This window comes from Hyposmocoma kahamanoa, unplaced genomic scaffold (assembly GCF_003589595.1).
Source record: "Hyposmocoma kahamanoa isolate Upper Pololo Valley unplaced genomic scaffold, ASM358959v1 62, whole genome shotgun sequence".
Classification (NCBI taxonomy): Eukaryota; Metazoa; Arthropoda; class Insecta; order Lepidoptera; family Cosmopterigidae; genus Hyposmocoma; species Hyposmocoma kahamanoa.
The window spans coordinates 4,723,286-4,736,785 of NW_020653850.1; the positions used below are offsets into that span (position 1 = coordinate 4,723,286).

The 13,500-nt window shown below is 35.9% G+C and overlaps 1 protein-coding gene across 1 annotated transcript in view; it reads right to left on the bottom strand.

The window, feature by feature from the left end:
* The window catches only part of LOC113229519, a 151,710-nt gene extending 139,782 nt beyond the window's left edge, over positions 1-11,928 (bottom strand). Inside the window, exon 1 of the mRNA XM_026463143.1 lies at positions 11,819-11,928. The gene's annotated coding sequence lies outside the window, so the exon portion shown is untranslated. The remainder of the gene's footprint in view (positions 1-11,818) is intronic.
* Between the last annotated feature and the right edge of the window lie 1,572 nt (positions 11,929-13,500).

The window sequence follows — 13,500 nt, forward strand, 5'->3', positions numbered from 1 at the left end:
AACATGTTTCAAATGCTTAAGATATTTCGAAGATTTCACTTCCTCCCCTCCGTAAAGATAGCGATAACGAAGTAGTCTTGAGTGATGTCGCACTCACGCTCACACGGGACTGCAGTCGATGTGATTTATCATTAGTTCCATTCGGAGAAGAAAGCTATTCATTTGATATTTTTCGTTTTTTATATAAATGTCATTAACCTTCTTCTCTTTCACAAGGAGCTCTCTCGTGTTCCATAAAAATAACAATCCCTACAAAGGAACGCCTACGTCATACTTCCACTAATTTGTTTATTGCATGTTTTATTCCATGTTTAAAGCTTATTATATTTGCAGTAACTTACTATGAACTGGATTATTATGTTTGTATACCATGATTTTAATAAATTGATGTCCGAATCAAATTACTTTATTACTGCTCACAACGAAAGTTTTCCCAACACAAAAGATCATCTGAATATCATGGAACGGATCCTTACTGACGAGATCCAGTTACAAATAGCTGACGAACAAATTTATAACCAATTTAGATCATACATCGGAAACGTGATAACCTCAGCTAGACCAAATTAGTTTATGGATTGAAATCTCATAACCGCAATGTAACTAGAATTCTAAAAAGTTAGAATAATGTGATGGTACTTTAGTAGAACTATTTAAGGAATGGACGAAGCTGTTTGGAATGGTTCAAATTTGGGTAATGCCACTTGCTTTGGTACTCTTGGCACAAAGAGAATGCATTAACTTGCGACACGCTGAACCTTATGCTGACTTTCAAGGTAGATGGGCTGTTAGTAATATTTATTGTTTTCGTCATATGTTTGACTACACTAAAAAATTGACCTTAGTCGAGTAAGAAAATATGTTTTCTGATTTAAAGTCGCCTATACTTTTTGTTTCAAACAAACCAACGTTTCGAGCTTTTTGCAAATCCCATGATCACGACTGACAGTCACAAAAAAGAGTTTTGAAAATATAAATTTTATCCGACAATAGATCCGAAAAAAAATAGTTTCATTTCCAAAGTGTGACAAAACCTAAGAATTCGATTTTGTGATTTATAGCTTTACAAGATACTTGACAAGCTCAATCACACAGACGACATCTTCCGTGCTCAACGCGCGTCGCCACAGGGTGTAGTTGAAATACAGGATGCGACGCGACGTGAATTGAGCCTTACTCGCCTCTGCGCTGAGATTCTTAATCGTGTTTACACATATCCATAATAATAGACGTAAGCTACGGTATTATGAAAAAGGATTAACAAGAAAATTGGTAAACGTTTCATTCATCTTTACGTAACTGTAATACAGATTTACTTCTTATAATGTGTGTCGGGTTGTCAGGGGAAGCAATCAAGATCGCAGAATCAGAATGAAATTGATTATCGGAATTCCGGAAACTGAGGCTTTTCTAATATCCGTCAGTGCTCGTAATTCCAATCTAACATGAAAAAGAATGATTTATTAGATTTGGCAGCCATTTGGAAAAAACATTAGGATTTTATGGTGTTAGAAAAGTGTTGTTTCAGGTAAATGGATGAAATGTTTTTAACACCTTTTTCTTTACGACGACCTAAATTACTACTTGCCGAATATAATAATGGTTATTGATGTTTTCAATATTTTTATCCGCTCACGCGATACATGCAGCCGTAGACGCATACCGCACCGAGAGGTGCCGGTGATGATTTTATACCGATTTATCGGATATCGAAGTTATAACAGGTAAAAGAACTAATATTAATTGCTATTTCGGTAACTACTCTAGCAAACCATAAAGTTTATAATGCCTGGGTCTGTCATTTAAAAAAAAATAAACAACTTCAAAAATATGTCACGACAATTGTGTGAGTGTTATTGTTTGGGCTGGTGATTTCGGTGTTTATTTATTGAAAACATACCGTAAGTAGCGTTTTTTAAGTTTAACCTGAATATAAATGTTTATAAACTATACTTTAAGGAGTAATTTCATGGTAAACGTTAGAACCACTCAAACGGAATATTATCATATTTATCCAAGTACGCCAAAAATTTCATTAGTGCTTTTTAAGTGCAGGATTTGCAGTGTATTGCTGTATTTTATTTGAGATGTTTTTGTTGGTAATACGGAGGGTATTTATTTAGCAATGCAGAATAATAATTTTTATTAAAAACACTTGTAATTAAACTGCATGCTTTTCTAATTTGCTAAACCAAATAGCCGCCATTTTGCGGTAGGAGGAGCGCATCGCGTGAGCGGTTAAGTTCACTGAATGTCAGGATATTTCACAATCATGACATTTTTCTTGTATTACTTCACTAGTTTGTTAAAGTTATTAATACAAAGGTTAGAAAAAATCCTTCGATCCAGCTGGATTCGAACGAGTCTTTTAACGAACCGCGTGAGACGCTATGCCGACTAAGTCACGGAACAAACCAGTGAACCTTAAGAATTTCTGTAATTGCTTGTTGCAGATCTTTGTTTCGGTTTTTAACGACGTTTTTGCTGTAGCGCCATCGGTGTGAAATCTATTTCTTCACTCAGTCAGGTGTCGCCACCTTTACAGCTACCAGGAGCTGACTAGAAATGTCGCTTTAATATATGACATTAAGTTTATTGAATGTTGGGATAATAATAATAATTTTAAATTTATTCATAGAACGTAAATGTTACAAAGTATAAAAAGTGTATAATAAAAGTTACAGCCATTTACACGGAACACTATGAAAGCTGGCACTTAGATAATCTCAATACTGAGTATTAAAAAAATCGACCTCAAAAGTTCGAGAATTGCATCTATTTGCCAAGTTTTATTGAAATCGGTTACAGAAAAGTGCGCAAAAATGGTTTCATCTCCTAATTTGGCACCCTTAGAAGTGGAACATTTTCTTCAAATTTAAATAGGACCACTACTGTGGTACCCTCATTCGACCAAAAAAATAATCATCCAAGTCGGTTTACAAATGAAGGAGTCATCGCGTAACACACATACAAAAAACACCAACCTAATTAGAATTGAAAAAGTCCTCGATTTTTTTGAGTCGGTTAAAAAAGAAAACTTGTGCTATAAGTACGATGTTTCGCCATAATCATATTCAATTATTTTTTGTGAAATTACTCCACTAGTTTGTTATAATTATTAATGCAAAGATTGAACACTGAGAAAAAATCTTTCTATTGTATTTTATTACTGTGTTCCCAACGAACAACGTTACAGACAATCTACCGATTCAACCTGATGAAGCTACCAAGTCTTATCACCTAAACCTGCTAGAATACAGGGCGGTTCCAGGTTTACGTACATGTACTTTATAGAAAGTACTTGGCAAACTAATTGGCGGCGTTTGAGGTGGAAATGATAAAGAAAAGCTTATAATTTACAGAAAGTCGTCTACAAAAGTAAAATCGAATCTATGGGCCGCAGCCTCAGTAATCTACGTTACCATTACAAAAAAATTAGTCATTGTTGGTGTTTTGAAAAATATCTCAAAGTAAAAAGGTATTGTACCACGGTATTGATTTTATAGAAAAATCTTTCACCAACAAGTAATAAACATGTGAATGGTTTAAATATATAATTACACTAACACCATACGGTTTTAAATAATTTACTAATTATTTCTAAACTATGATGTCAAAGTGACATTTTGTACATGAATGGTGAAAAATACTAAGGAGAAAAGAGAAATATTCTTTTTGTTTTGAATTGACGAGATTTACCAAAAAAGCGTGTTACAATATAAAGATTGAAAGACACAACGAAAAAATCCTTCGATCTGTTTGGGCTCGAAACAGTACCTGTTGCCATCCCGGGGCCACCGCTTTTAACTAACTTAGCTCAGTTGGTTAAGACGGTGGCATTGACTGTAGTAATAGCAGCAGAGTTTCTTATGAAAGAGTTCGTCCAGGGTAGCATTAACCTATTTGCAGTCGGGTGGTAATTTGATCATTACTACGATCCGGTTCCCTCTCAAATCGTTGTGACTTAAAATTCTGAGTGGGACTGCTATGGCCAAAAGGCCAAAGCGTCGATCGAGAGAGACGAGCTAGACGCGCACCTAATGGACTGGATCGTAGTGAAACAAAACAGAAAGGTGTGAGAGAGGGGAGGGAGGCCTTTATTCAGCAGTACAGTACAGTTTAGGCTTTAACAAAAAAACTGCTATGCAGAGGACAGACGTGTCGGTTAACACCAAGCGCACGTCTTGTTCGTCCCGTTACTATATCAAGTTAAGAGCTGCGTATGTTCCCCTTTTAATTTTTTAACCGATTTCAAAAAAAGGAGGAGGTTTTAAATTCGATGTGTATGTTACGCGATAACTCACCGGAGTTAGGAACCGATTTTCATGATTCTTTTTTTTGTTGGAAAGAGGGGTACCTCCATAGTGGTCCCATTTAATTTTGAATAAAATCATCCATCTCTAAGGGTGGCTGTTCACGCATGAAGATTCATTATTATAAATAGCGCCTAAATTTCATTACAAGGAGCAATTATTTTAATGGTTGGTTTGCTATTCTCCAATTCAAGACGTTTTTCTCTCTCAACATACTTTGAGTAGTGAGAACCGCTTTTTATTATCTCCCGTGTCAAATTCCATATAGTGCCGAACTAGGAGATGAATCCGGGTTTGCGCACTTTCCGGTAACCGATTTAAATAAAACTTGGTAATTATACGTAATTCCACGTACTTTGCTTAGTAACTCTGTACTGAGATTATTTTTATAATATTAAGTGACGAGACTTACAAGTCATACACCTGATGGTAAGCTACACGCTTATCCATAACAGTTGCAGTGCCACTCAGAGCTTTAAGTCGCAAAGATCTGAGGTGCACTGCCACTGTACCTGTCACCCTGAGAAATGACACAAGTTGACAAGTCCCATGTGATGTGCCTGTGATTTAACCAGCACCTGAACTGCTTGGCGGCAGAAATAGATAAGGTGGCAGTACTACCCGTTGTGGAAGTTTTAGCCTTGAAAAAGTCACGTTTCACATCCAGGTCAAACCGTTCTTGCTCTTCAAATTCCGACATGTTTATCACAAAAAATAAAATATATTTATACGTCGCTATTTTCTGTTCCATTTATTCTAATTATGGCATCAATTTCAAGGCAAATATTTCGGAATAGCAATTACAGATTTTTTTGTTTATTTGTTATCATTATTATTTTAATGAACGCTATTGTATGTGCTTTGATGTATTAATTTATGCGATAATTAATTTTTACGAAAATGAGAATGTGGACAACTTTGCTGTAATTGGCGCTAGTTAGCTTCACCTGAACATGTTCACTGTAAATAATTGTTTATTGAGTTGTTGTTGTTGTTCCGAAAAAAACAACCTCATAAGTTTGCTTATCAGCTTTTTTCGATTTCCATGGGATCCCCTTGTTAGATTCTGACTTCTTGGTGACAATGGGACTGTCACGGACTCCTTTGTACATTTTATACTTTTTTTCTGTTTGTCATGTTGACGGTGATTTGTTGATTACATATATTGTGTTAAGTGAAAAGTCGACTTTTATTTACGAAAAATTTTTTTTTTTTTAAATTTGTGATAGCCGGAACCCGGAACAACATCGTTGGTATCAGGGACCACGTCGAGAGTATGCTCTCAAACAAAACAAGAATTTTCAAAATCGGTCCACAATTGATGGAGAAATCGGTATGTACACTGATATGCCTTTGAAATTTGAGGATTTTTCTCGATTTTCATGGATCCCTTCGTCAGATTCTGACTTGGTGACATTGGGACCGCCATGAGAGTGCACCCTTTCAAACAAAAAAGAATTCTTGTTTTCGCGATTGTTACACATAGGAAATGAAACTATTTTTCCGGAATTAAATCGCGTATATTTGTTTTTTCAAACAAACCAACGTTTCGGGACCTTTTGACTGAGGTGGTACAGTCATCAACCAGTTATATCTAATATTAATGCAAACCAACCTATTTTTTTACTTTAGTTAAAAAAGTTATTAATTAAATACCTTATTTTTAATTTTACAAAGAAACATTTCAATATACACTACATTATGTTTTACAAATTATTTTCTTGAATGAATTTTTAATAAATTAAAAATATTATTAATTAATAATAGAAATTAGAATAAATTAAAACATATTAATTAGTACTGTAGTTTTATGTCTGTTTGGTATTTTTCATCAGAGGAAATACAGGACCCCAAACTGGTGGTACAGACAAACAATCCTCCCTGTTGAAATTATCATGTTTTTTTTTATTTCAATGGCCTCTCGCAGCTTCATAGGTAGATAACGGACTTATTTTGCAAGGACCTGGGATTTGTCAAGCTTCATTGAATGTGTAGGTTTATCCATGACACCTCAGTCAACCTTGACCATGGGACCTTTAAAGGGCCCGAAACGTCGGTTTGTTTGAAAAAACAAATACATGCGATTTAAATCCGGAAAAATAGTTTCATTTCCTAAAAAAACAATTTTCAAAATCGGTCCACAATTGACGGACAAATCGGAAAATATACATAAAACATATATATACAGCCGAACGTATAACCTCCTCCTATTTTCGAAGCCTTAAAAAATAGAATAACGCACTAAACAATCAACGAATTGAAAATTCATGGGCTTTTTTATAATGTCAAGTGAAGGGACGAACGTTAAAAATACAGTCCATTATTATTAAAGTTCTAGAAATACTGTACGTTTTAACATTAAGTAGTCATTTAAAGCATATAAATTAAAAAATACTTACTATAGTGACGCACAAACCCATCAAACAAACAAACAGAAAATATAAATCTAAATTAGCTTTCTACTATTCCATGTTGAAATAATATAAACTGGCTTCTCCAAATATACCCAATTAACAGGTCATTTTGAGATGCTATCGGTTTATTACTGAATTTCTATAGACTTTTGTCACGATATTTCCTATACAGAGTGTTTTTAAAAACTTTTTAAATAGCTACAATTTTCGAAAGAACGTTTAGGTGCCGTTTATATTTTATAGGTGTTTTAATTTTCATTTGTTTAGTGACGTGTAATTTACTTCTGTATATTGCTTTTGTATGACCAATACCTATAATGAGAGTGAGAGAAATTCTGTTATTATTATTAGCGATATAGAGATGGCTCTATACCTCGACTATGGAGTCTATGGTTCGAGTCCCAATGGCGACTAGTACTCATGAGTTAAGCTTCTTAAATAAATTTGTGAATATTTGAACTCTCGCTAATAGTGAAGAATAACATCGTCATGAAGCCCACACACATCGAGAATCTCCACATAGTATGAAGTCCAAGACCCACATGGGACCAACCTGGCAGATTAAGTTCTAAAACCTTTCTTTTTATGAGATCTGTGCAAAACGTGTAAGTTGAAAAACACTTATCTCCTAGAATAATCAATTATGTCACTACTTCACCTTTTTGAGTCGAGTAGATTGTAATACTAACTTTTACGCTGAAGAATAAAAAAGAATGAAAACCTGTACGTTCCACAGGTTTTAATTAATCTTGGAAGATGTGTGAATTCCTCAAACTACACTAAAGCCAGTGTGATAAACAATAAATTTGAACTTTCTCCTTAAAGGAGATCCAGATACTGCAGAATAATGTATCGTAATTATTTTACTTATTGCAAACAATGTTAGTACAGACATTGCACAGGTAATTATTAAGTACAAATATACCCTGTTGGAATGTACTAAATAATTAATACTCTCTAATAATTATCAAAAAACAGAGTTGACGAGTAGCTGTGATAGCCGTATGGTTTGACCTACCGTCTTTCAAATAAAGGTCTTGGTTTCAAATTTGGGCTCGCATCTCTGAGTCCATCGGAATTCACGTGCGAAATTTTGTTTGAAATTTACCGAGGAAAACATCGTGACGAAACCTGCACGTCGAAGGTTTACGACGTGTGAAGTCCCCAACCCTATAACTGCCTCCGTGGCCGAACGGTTATCATGCTGGTCGGCCACGCAGAGGTCCAGGTTTCGATTTCCGGGTCGGGAGAAATATTTGTATGGCCTATATTTATTCTGCTCGAGAGTTTGGGTGTAATTTGTAGAGTTGTATGTGTGTGTCCATGCCGCCCGCGACACAGAGTTTCCCTAGTGCGAGGTTGTGACTGTGTGCGTTACCACATAACGAAATTTCCATGAGTTGTTGTGTCCACGCCTGCAAGTTTCTAAAGTGTAGGAACTATTTATAAAATATATCAATCAGGTCTGCCAGTTGCTTCAAGAAATATGTAGGTATATAATAGAAAAGGCGGCTTTTGCAGATGCATTTTGAGAAAACAGTTATTTCTTACATAGGAATTATTAGTATAAAGACAGTGCGTTATATTAAAAACCCGCATTGGGACAACGTGGCGGACTATGGCCTAAACCCTCGCCTGAGAAACACCCATGTCTAACAGTGGGACGTATAAGCGGGTTAGTGATGAAGAGCTCACTAGTTTTTTCATAGGAAAATTCATGAAGTCTCTCAAATTGTGGTAGCACCCGTTTATCAACGGATACTTTGATTTGCATTTCAAAACGGGAATAAATGCGATTAAACAATTTAACCCTGAACGGGTTGACAGTACTTAAACAATGCCGCACACAAAAATGTCACCAATTTTCTTACCTTAGTGCTTATATTGACTCGTTATAAAATGTTTAATGTAAATTTTGTTAGTATGGTGTTGATATTTTTCTATGTAGAAGAAGTACTTAGAAACCACACTGTACAGCCTGTTATTTATTGAGATACCCACATATAGCGAAACGGTGTACCCCTTTGTTCTTTGGGGTACCCCGTATTATCCGTATTCTGATATTTCATTTTACGGTAAGATCCTTTCTCCAAGTTGCTTTAAAGAGTTAAACTAAAAACAAAAGTACAGATAATAATGTAATTTAGGTCAATGTTAACAATAATAATTCTATGGTATTTTTAAGGTTCAGCAAAAATCACTTAAGTTAGGGGTGGTATGATATATTGGGTTCTACAAGAGGTTCTACCTAGCACCTATTTTTAACCGACTTAAGAAAGGAGGTTCACAATTCGACCCCTTTTTTGTAAGTATGTTACGCGATAGCTCCGGCATTTCCGAACCCATTTTAATAAATCTTTTTTTATTGCAAGGAGGGTACTTCAGTATTGGTCCCATTTAAATTTAAAGAAAATATTCCACCTCTGAGGACGGCAAACTAGGTGATGAATCCGGTTTCGTGCACTTTCCGGTAATCTATTTCAATAAAACTTTGCTAAATATGTAATTCCACGATTTTTTTTTATAACATCAAGTGACGGGACAAACAAGTTGTTATGGTTAGCTACACGCCAGGCTATAACAGTTGCAGCGCCACTCAGAGTCTTATATCGCAAATATCTGAGAGGCACTACCACTGCGCCTTTCACCCTGAGACATAAGTTGACAAGTCCCGTGTACCTATAATTTCACTAGCACCCTTACCCTTCAAAACCGGAACGCAGTAATGCTAACGTTACTGCTTGGTGGCAGAAATAGGTAAGGTGGCAGTACTTCCCTGGACTGACTCTTTCACAAGGATCTTTACAGCTACTTGAATTTTTAAGGTCGTATTTATATAAGGAAGTTATGCGCATTTAAGTTTGTGATTTGTTGCCTGAAACCTACATGTTGTTGTGACGTTTCGGCTAGGGTTGTACAGGCCGTCATCACGAACTGAAGATGCGACGTTATGTCTCCGTCTCGGCGATGGAATCTTCATCCACTCTCGTCAAATTTTTCAAAATACCGACACACACAATACTAGCCGTGTCACTATTCTGCACCAAAAGCGTTTTCTAGTAATCAGTCGGTCACGATACCGAGTCTTAGGTTGTCGCGATTATTACACAAAGGAAATTAAACTATTTTACCGGATTTAAATCGCGTATACTTGTTTTTCCAAACAAACCGACTTTTCGGGCTCTTTACAGGTCCCATGGTCACGGTTGACTCAACCGTGATGAAATATATGCGATTTAAATCCGGAAAATTAGTTTCATTTCCCACGAGAATTGATGTTGAGTTTATCCGAAAATCTGATCCCTTGCTGCACATAATTTGAAACTAACCTCCCGATTGAAATTGTTTGAATGTTTTTCGAGGTATGCAAATATTTATTAAATTGTTTAATCGCGTTCACTTCCGTTATGAAATGTTAGTATAATGCAACGAGAAAGTTTAAAGCGTGTTATGATTTTTTTATGGTACTAAGTGGCTTAGGGCTTAGTGCAAATCGCAAAGGTCTGAAGGACACTGCTACTGCGTCCGTCACCTTTAGACATGAGTTGGCAAGTTCCACGTTCCTGTAATTTCACCAGCACCCTAAATCGGAATACAGTATTGCTCACATTACTGCTTGGCGGTAGAAATAGGTAAGATGGCAGTCCCCGGATTAATTCTTTCACAAGGAGCTCTATTGCTTCTAAAATTACGATGGTAAACTCTATATACATTGTGCTTGTAGATACTGGCCGTATTCTTAAGTATACAATTCTAATGACAATTCAAATTTATGCAGAACCAGAACACAAAGCCAAATCTAATTTAGAAATATACGACTCCCAAATTGATCCTATCACGTATTGAACGGGGCTCAATATATGTAGGTTCTCTCCGATCCATATGCCGAAAGTATTAAAATGTCATGATCAGTGTATCAAAATGACCAAAATACTTGGAACTTGCTCAAATCACAAAAATTCTACAGCCCTCTTAAATAAAGCATCGCGCAGTATAAATATGCGGGGTCTCAGCAAAAACTGGGTGATGAAGAATTAATAACGTTTCAACTTCAAAAAAAACTCTACCTTACTCTGCATATAATCTAGTTGACGCGTTGTAAGTAATGACCCTGTATAATAAGCTTTTTCCATAGACATTCAGTTTTGACGTTGTAATTTTGATAAAAGCTGAGGAAATAATCACCTATGCGTGTTTCGATTATTGTTATTATGGAATATGGATTCATAAATCATTCAAAGAGAACGGAATTGTAAATTAATTGCTCTTTTGTTAGTGAATTGTTAATACAGGTTGTAAATTATCAAATTTTACCTACTTGAAAACAGGGCAGTTGCGTTCAAGCATTTGAAATATGCCTTAAACTTTACTAGCTATTTGATTAGGCAGCTCCTTGTCGAAGACCCCGTTCAGGAAAGAACTGCCATCTTATTGTATTATTTCTATTTCGGCCGCCAAGTAATAATGTGAGCATTAAAACGTTCCGGTTTTTAACGGTAAGGGTGCTGGTTATTATTATAATTACAGGCGCATGGGATTTGTCTACTTGGTAGTGGGCATAGTGGCTTTACCCCACAGATTGTATGGACAGGCGTGTCGCGTACCACAAGGCGCAGGACTTGCCAGACACTGCCACAGCGCCCGTCACCCTGAGACATAAGTTGACAAGTCCTATAAGCCTGTAATTTCACCAAGACCCTTATCTTTCAAAACCGGAACACAGTAACGCTAATATGACTGCTTGGCAGCTGTACCCTGGATGAACTCTTTCACAAGGCACCCTACTGCTACAAGAAATTTGAACACTATCACTGGAAAGTTATAATTTTGTTGAATTTATTAATATAATAATCAGAAATCTTGCTTCTGTCAAATTACAGAAGAACCTACAATAATTTAAAACACAAATAAATCAGTTAAGTAAATTAATAAGTCCTAAAAGTAAATTCATTTCCATAAAGGTGCGTTCGGAACTCATGTACTTTTTTAGTAAACCGCGAAAATCCATTATCCATATCAAACCCTTAACTAAATAAATGACCAACCTTAATTTAATTCATAACATAAATTACAAAGCACTTGTATACTTACAGAGTCTGAAACAAAATATTCCCGGAACAGCACAAAAAGTCACACTAACTCACTAATATATCTTTCAATCCACAAGCGCAAGTTTGTATTGCAGCTGAAATGAGGGCCTCAAACACGTCCACTCTTTACGACAGTCGAGACGAGACTGAGGCTTCAGGGTAGATTTCTATAACGGTAGGGGTGTATTCCAATACTTTATATTATACGATGATAGTGCCCGGTTTAAGAAGATTGGGTAGGGTATGATTTTGATAGCGCATTACCAATTTTCGTGGGCAACTTTTTCAGGTTTGCTTTTGGATTTGATTATTAGATTGCTTACGGTAAGGTCCACTTTACGATCGATTTCCATTTTTTAGCCACGAATGGGCAAAATTTTATTCTCTTTAATGAATTGGAATTTCCGATTGGTCGTCTCGTTAAATAGCATACTTTTGTCGTATTTCCGATAAAAATACGCTGTAATATAAAATATACTCTAAATATCAATTGGATGGATACAGTCAAAAACGTGACAAGAAATATAACAAAAGCATTTCGTCGGATAACAGCGAGAGTGTCTTAATTAAAAAAGTTTTTCTTGTAGTCGACTGAGTTATCAATTTTAATTATAAATCAGACACACTTGGTGTGTGAAGTTTGTTAAAAAGATGATATAACTATTACTGAAGTAAGTAATTATCTATTTTTCATTTAAATAATTTCTACTTTTGGCGTTCTCAGGGAAGACCTTTTTATTTTTTTAAGATAAATCCAAATGACGGAATGAACAAGTCGTGCACCTGGTGGTAAGCGACAGGCCTATCCATAACAATTGCAGTGACACCTAGAGGCTTAAAACGCAAAGATCTAAGGTGCACTGCCACTGCGCCCGTCACCCTGGGATATAAGTTGACAAGTTCCATGCATCCAGCAGTGGATGCGTATAAACTGATGTCATTAGTATTTCTTCTTTTTATGAATTGCAGGTTTCTACAGGATTCTTTTTTTCAATCGTAACTTTCGGCAATATTCAAAAGTTGTTTTCTAATGATAACCTGCAACCATTGTTCTATGATATAAGAAATTCTAATGAAATTGTTTACACTCATCATAAAAACATCTAGTTTGCACTGAGAGCAAATCCATGTCCGATTGGACCAAATTTCGAAAACGAACGTTTTTTGGATAGTGGTCCAGTGCTAACAGTGATGCTCTGGCACTCATAGAATAACGAGTCTCATATGAGATCAGGTTATTCGTGCGTTATTATACATATGCCCAACAATTTACCTGAAAATAGAATAAATAAAAAGTGAACATCGAAAAATCGTACAGTAACAGAATGCCGTGTTTGATATTTTATAATTAGAATTTATTGTTTTTTAATTAGAGATTTTGGGTTGTTTAAAAATAACATTGTACAGTTAATGTGTGTATCTATATAATTCCCAGCACTATGAGTACTAGAGCAACGGAATTAACTCTAGGGTACTTCCCAGAACGCCCACCCAGTCCAGAACCAATTTAGAAAAGTGCATTTCCCAATTTGGTCCTACCGGGAATCAAACCCGGAACCTCCTTATCCTGGCGCCCATACTGTAAGGCCACCGAGGTCGTCACGTTGTGTAGGGAGTATGTTTTATTCAATTTAAAACCCCTAATTATAAAAGCCGTGGGACTAGATGTAGGTAACCTATATT